Consider the following 6,591-nt stretch of genomic DNA (forward strand, 5'->3'; position numbering starts at 1 on the left):
TGGCCTGCTTCTGAGGAGAGGCTCAGGGCAGGGAGCCAAAAGCTCATGGCTCTTTTTCCTGGGTCAGGGATGAGGTGACCCATTCCATGCATTTCAGATTTCAAAGGGACATCGGATCAGTCTCCCGGAGCACCTGGGAGTCATCGTGAGGTGGAAGAGTTGGGAAAAACCCTGAACTCCAGGCAAACATGAGTCACCCTGCTATGGACTTCAGTGGACACGCCTGCCTCAGGCGTGCCAGGGATACCAGAGCTCACAGCCCAAAGTTCTGCTTGCATCAAGGGCATTTCCACACATTTTAGCACCATCCTGAATCTACGGGGCTTCTATGCAATCTCCTGCATTTGCTGTCTTCCAAGGCATTGCCTTTTGGTGGTTGCTCAAGGGCTTGTGTGACTCAGGGTAACCAGAATAATGAAGTTTGGAATGGACCTCTGGAGGTCTTCTGCTCCTGTCCCCTGCTCCGAGCAGACCAGACTTCCCAGGTACCTCAGCAGGCTCTGGGCCTTGTCCTGCTGATTTCTCTTCTCCCATATGGGACTGTGCGGTCTTGATGTTCTGCTTGAACTTACTCAGAGTCTCCTGTGTGTCTACGATGACCCGCTGGGAGAAGGTTTCTCAGGGCTAGCCTGAGTGCCTGCACTGAAAGCACTTGAGAGCTGACTTGAGGTGTCCCTCATAGCTGAATTTGACCGTGAGTGGTGGCCGTGCTCACCATGAAGAAGGCCAAGTGACAAAGGCAATCCGTATTAGGAAAACGCCCTCAGAATCTCCTTGTACACTAGCCTGAGACCTCCGAGTTGATTGGCCTTCTGAAGCTGGGACACAGGCGAATGGTTTTGATGTTTGGTGGTATGAAGCAGGAGCACAACATTTCAGATGAAAGAGGCAAGGGCTTAATCACCAGCGAGGCCTTGGCAAGCGGCAGCTGCTAGGTGTTTAGATGCTTCATGAGCAAGTAATGTTTGTGGCCCGCGGGGATCTGGGACACAGCATAAAACCTGCGCTGCTCCGGGCTCTGCATCCTCCTCTCTTGCCTCCCTATCCTCGAGGAACGAGGTAAGCCTGAGTCCGCTCCATCTCTCCTGTGGGCTGAGCTGCTGTCATGGTGGCTACTCAGGTTGATACTTGGGCTGCCTCAGCTTGGCCCTGCAACAGAACTGTTTAAGGGCTGTCACCTCTGTCCCTTTTGCGGAGGTGGCTGGGGAGGGCTGGGAAGAGGGGGTTTCTTTAAAGCACAAGGGGATCAATGGGCTGAGCTGCAGGGACGTCTGCCCACCAGAATGCCTGCCTTTAGCAGATGGTCTCTAACGAAATGGCCAACTGCCTCCAGTGCCATCTTTATGACAGCAATGTTTGTTCAGGAGATGGGGTACGACCAGTCTTGCCACAGGTGCTTTAAACCCACTGTGCTGGGTCCTATCCTGAAAGCGGTTCAGCCGTCCTGTGCCGTGCAATTCGGAGGGCACGATGAGGGCCGTGGGAACTGTAGGCACAGTAGGTGTTTTTAAAACAAAGTGTGTCCACAGAGAGAGCTGAGGAAAAGCAAGACAGACTGATACTGAGGCTCGTGCTCCCTGCCTGCTCTGTGTTTCAGCTTTGCCTCCCTCACCGAGAGATGTCTTGCTTCAGACCCTGTCTCCCAACGCCCTGCGGCGCCTCTGGCCCAACCCCACTTGCCAGCAGCTGCAGTGAGCCCTGTGTCGCCCGCTGCGCGGACTCAACGGTGGCCATCCAGGCCTCCGCGGTGGTGGTGACCCTGCCGGGCCCCATCCTCACCTCTTTCCCTCAGAGCACAGCCGTGGGATCCTCTCTGTCAGCTGCTGTTGGGAGCTCCCTCAGCGCCGGGGGGGTTCCCATCTCTTCTGGGGGCTCCCTTGGTCTGGGGGGGTCAGGGCTGTGTCTGCCTCCCACCCGCTGCAGTCTGAACTGCTGAAGCTGGCGGGTCATCCCCTTCGCAGCGGGAAGGCAGATGGGAACTCTGCATCAGGAGCATGGCCAGGGCTTGCAGGCGGGCTGCGTGTCCTCATCCCACCTGGCAGGAGGGACCTGTGCCCGCTGCTCCTCGCTGCACGGCAGGCCTCGCCGTGCCTCCTCTGGCTTTGCTTTGCTCTGAGCTCCTTGAGACAGCACTCGTTCTCTTCTGCTTTGCTGAACCTCCTGCCGACGGGGGGAGGGTGCCGGAGTTAGGGACTGCTCTTGCTGGGCTGGGATTGTCACCAGGTAGAGCAGAATGGGAAAAGGCAAGCGCTTTGTGTGGAGCTTGTCCTTGGGAAATGGGCCATTCTCTGTGCCTCCCTGAACCCTGCAGTGTTTCTTGGTCTCTCTTCTGTGCCACTGCATTTCCTCCTTCTCATTAAAGACTTTGTGCAGCATAGCTGGCGACTCGTGGTGCTTTGTTCTCCTCCCCCCTCAGTTGGCCAAGCCCTCTGCAAGGCTGTCATGGTTTCAGCCCAGCTGGCAACTGAGCACCACGCGGCCGCTCGCTCACTCCTCCCTGCCCTGGTGGGATGCGGAGGAGAATCGGAAGAAAAGGTAAAACCTCGTCAGTTGAGATAAGGACACTTTAATAGGACAACACAAGGAGAGAAGAAATAACAATAATAGTAACAGAAGAATATATAAAGCGAGTGATGCACAATGCAACTGCTCACCACCCGGAAACCCCATGCTCGCTTCTTGTGAAAGTTAACTCTCTCCCAGCCGAACCCAGGACAAAGGAAGAGGGCGAACCTGCTCTCTCCCATGACAGTGAGCCTGTCCCCATGCATGGGGCACTGCAAGTTGTGGGTGGAGCTCCCTGAACTGAGACCAGAGCACCAAAAACAAGCAAGCAGGCAAGAGAAAGACAGAAAAGCCTCAGAGAAATGGATGGAACAAGAAGCAATGGACAGGGGTGGAAATACAACTAATGCCACACACAGTGGTGGTCAAAGATGGGAAACGGTTGCCCAGGGAGGTTGTAGATTCTCCGTCTTTGGAGATGTCCAACATCCAACCAGGCAAGGCCATGAAAAAGGTCCTCTACTTGACCCTGCTTTGAGCCGGGCGTGGACTGCATGATCTCCACCTCAGGTGTTGAGCCACTGCTGGATGCCCTCATCCAGGAGCAGTCAAGAACAAGGGAGGGGACAGGGGCCAGCGCTCAGGAAAGCTGCAGAGCTGTGGTGGCACAGGGCAGGAGAAAGGGCACTGATGTCAGTCCCAGGGCTGGGAGCACAGGAAAGGAAGGAAGATCAGAGTGCGTTAAACAATTGACCCAACAGCAAGGCAAGGGGATTGTCGTGGTTTAACCCCAGTCAGCAACTAAGCACCACGCAGCTGTTTTCCCCTCCCTCCCAGTGGGGGAGGAGGAGGAAAGGAAAGAAAAAAAAGTAAAACTTGTGAGTGAAGAACAGTTTAATAACTAAACTAAAATAGAATACTAACAATAGTAATAATGAAATATAATAATAATCGTAATGAAAAGGAATACAACAAAAAAAGGAAGGGGGCGGGGGGGAGAAAAAAAAACAGTGATGCCACAATGCAATTGCTCACCACCCGCTGACCAATGCCCAGTTAGTTCCCGAGCTGCGATCCACGCCTCCCGGCCAACTCCCCCCTGTTATATACGGGGCATGACGTTCCATGGTATGGAATACCCCTTGGGCTAGTTCAGGTCAGCTGCCCGGCTATGCTCCCTCCCAGCTTCTTGCACACCTGCTTGCTGGCAGAGCATGGGAAACTGGAAAGTCCTTGGCTTAAGATAAGCGCTACTTAGCAACAACTAAAACATCAGAGTGTTATCAACATCATTCTCACACTAAATCCAAAACACAGCACTGTACCAGCTACTAAAAAGAAAGTTACCTCTGTCCCAGCTGAAACCAGGACAGGGATAAAGTGTAAGCATGCTGAGGAAAGCCCTGAGGGAGCCAAAACTCAGAGGTCCCACTAAGCTGTGAACGCAGATCACTGGATTCAGAGTCCAGACTGCTCACCATTACACCATGGGACCACCTGGACAGACCCTGTCTTTCCCCTCTGGCCACCCTCGCTGAGCCATATGCTCCTGGCTGAGCCTGGCAGTCTCTCCATCTCCCTGGCCACCACCAAGTGCAGCCTTCCTCCAGGGCCACTGGGCACTCTCTACTCACAGGATCTTTCAAGGGAGTGCCAGAGCTCTTTGCGCAAGCCTGGCATGCCCTCTCGTACAAGACCCAGGCTGGTAACCTGTGAGAATCTTCTTCTCGCCTAATTAGACCTGCTTATGAAGTTTCCAGCTTAACCTCTTCAACATTGCACCTCACAGACTACATTCATGGCCCAGCGATCGGTGGTTCGATGCTTGCACTTGCGGTCTCTGCTGCTGCCTCCCTTCACCCCCGTGTTGGACAGCCTGCCAGTCTGCCTGGGTAAGTTATTGCCTCTCCTGTTTCTCACCTCGTAGCTCATCCGAAGCAGCCGTGAAGCAGATATCCTTACCCTTGGTTGCAGTCCTAGCCAAGCTCTGACCTTGCCGAACGAGGCAACCAAGAGAGAGGGCAGGGGAGGACGTTCAGCAGAGGGAAGAGCTCGCAGGAGGACCCGACGCAGCTCCTTCAGCATCTCCCTCAATTACGACGTGCTCCGGCATGCTCTGATACCACCTTGTGCATGTCCCCTCTTCCTCTTCCTGTGTGCACAGGAAGACCTCTTGTGTGGCTCGTATTTCCTGACTGCGGTCCTTCTGAAAAATGCCACCAGTGCTCATGCAACTGTGGTGGCATTGCGTGAGTGAGGATGTCTCTCTCCTGTCAGCAGTTGGAGAGAAATGCCCCAGAGCCGCCACATCCCTGTTGGCCTCTTCCTGGTCGGCCTTTACTCCCCCTGCCCTCTTCCCACTGGTGCTGTCCATGTTTGCTGGTGAGGAACTGCCAGTTCGCAAAACTTTTGGGGTTGAAATCCTGCTGGTCAACGCCACATCCTGGACTGGCACCTACAGAATGTGCCACTGGACCTGAAAGAGGGAAGGACGCATCTCAGGGGCTCTCCAGCTTCGGGAGCAGAGGGCAGAGGAGCTCCCTGATGACTAAGGAGAGGGAAAAGTTGCCCCGTCACAAAAAAGGGGAAGAAGGACTATCTGGGGAACCAAGGAAAGGTGGTGAATTCCCCAGGGGCTCTCCCTCCCTGTTTCTGTGTAGGCCTACCCAGCTGGTACTGGTGGGGCAGCATGGGTATGCCCTTTCTCCTTCTGCAGGAGCTGGGACTGCAGCAAGAGCTGAGCAGAGCCCCCAGAGGAGCAAGAAGCCTGCAGTGAGGAGAGGGAAGGAGGCCAAGAGAGAGAAGAGCCTGTCAGGAGTGGGAGTCGAACCCACGCCTCCCAGGGAGACTGCAACCTGAATGCAGCGCCTTAGACCGCTCGGCCATCCTGACCCTGCTGCTGCGCCGCCGCCGCCGCCGCCGCTGCTGCTGCTGCTGCTGCCAGAGCCAGCCCACCTCAGGCAGCCTCCTCCTGGCACTGCTGCAGGGGAGCTGGCTCCTGGCAGCACCCTTGCCCTGCTCCCACCACGGGCTGCTGACAGCGACCGCAGCTCCTACACGCGCTTCAGACCACACGGAACACGAGTAGCCAGCACAGGGGCAGCACACTTCCGACGCGTCTCCCAAAGGCCAAGGCAATCCTTCACAGGACCAAGCAAAGGAACCGTCAGCAAATTACGGCTCTGCGCACGCCAACATCCTGTCAAGGGGCTCCAGGCACACGCCTGCCTTTCTCATGGACGGTTCCTGGGGCAACAAGGGTGCTTCCTTCTTCCCTGCCCTCCGTGGGCAAGGAGGGCTCTGCCACACCAACCCCTGGGGGAATGCTGGGGTGGTCTCAAGGAGTCAGTGTGCGGGAAAGGGGCTGGAGAGTCAAGGCGAAAAGGACACGAGATGCGCCAAGTGCTGAGCAATGACTGAGCTCCAGTTCCTGTGGGGAAGAGGCCCGCTTGCCGCCCGTGGTGCAGAGGAAGGAGGTCACAGCTCTCTCTGGGATTTGTTGCTTCGTGGAAGGAACTAGACTGCAAGGCATCTCAGGAGGCACTAGTCCAAATGCCTGCTTCAAAGCAGGGCTAGCCCCAAAGCTAGAGCAGGCGGCTCAGTGCCTGAGCCCCACTGAAACGTGAGGGTGATACCCAGGCATGGAAGAATCCCAAAGTTCTCTGGGCACCTGCTCCAGTGCTACAGCACTCCTCTGAGAATCTCTGAAGGGTCCAAAGCAGCCCCTGCAGTCTGCTTTTGCCAAGGCGGGCCTTGCTAAGAGCCAGGCCTGTGTCTGCTGGCCTAGGAGGTGCCCAGAGGCCTGGCCATGAGGCAAGGCTGGAGGGGAGTCAAGGGGAGGGCCTCGGTGCCCTATGGGAGCTGAACTTCCTGAGGGAAGCTGAGTTGGTTTGGAACAGGAAAGGCAAGGCCCTCTGGAGCCAGGCTGAGTAAAAGAACCTTGTCTGCGTTGGCAGGAATCGAACCCGGTCAACTGCTTGGAGGCAGCTATGCTCACCACTATACCACCAACGCTCCTCGACCCACTCCTGCCTCCTGCTCCTCACCCCGCAGCCTCGCCTCCCTCCTGCCCCTCCACTTCCCAGA

At 56.1% G+C, this 6,591-nt stretch overlaps 1 non-coding gene across 1 annotated transcript; it reads right to left on the reverse strand.

Moving 5' to 3' along the window:
* Positions 1-5,314: 5,314 nt before the first annotated feature.
* Positions 5,315-5,397, reverse strand: TRNAL-CAG (transfer RNA leucine (anticodon CAG)). The gene has a single exon. It is a non-coding gene; the product is annotated as a tRNA-Leu (tRNA).
* Between the last annotated feature and the right edge of the window lie 1,194 nt (positions 5,398-6,591).

The sequence above is a fragment of the Gymnogyps californianus genome, unplaced genomic scaffold (genome assembly GCF_018139145.2).
Source record: "Gymnogyps californianus isolate 813 unplaced genomic scaffold, ASM1813914v2 HiC_scaffold_34, whole genome shotgun sequence".
Lineage (NCBI taxonomy): Eukaryota > Metazoa > Chordata > Aves > Accipitriformes > Cathartidae > Gymnogyps > Gymnogyps californianus.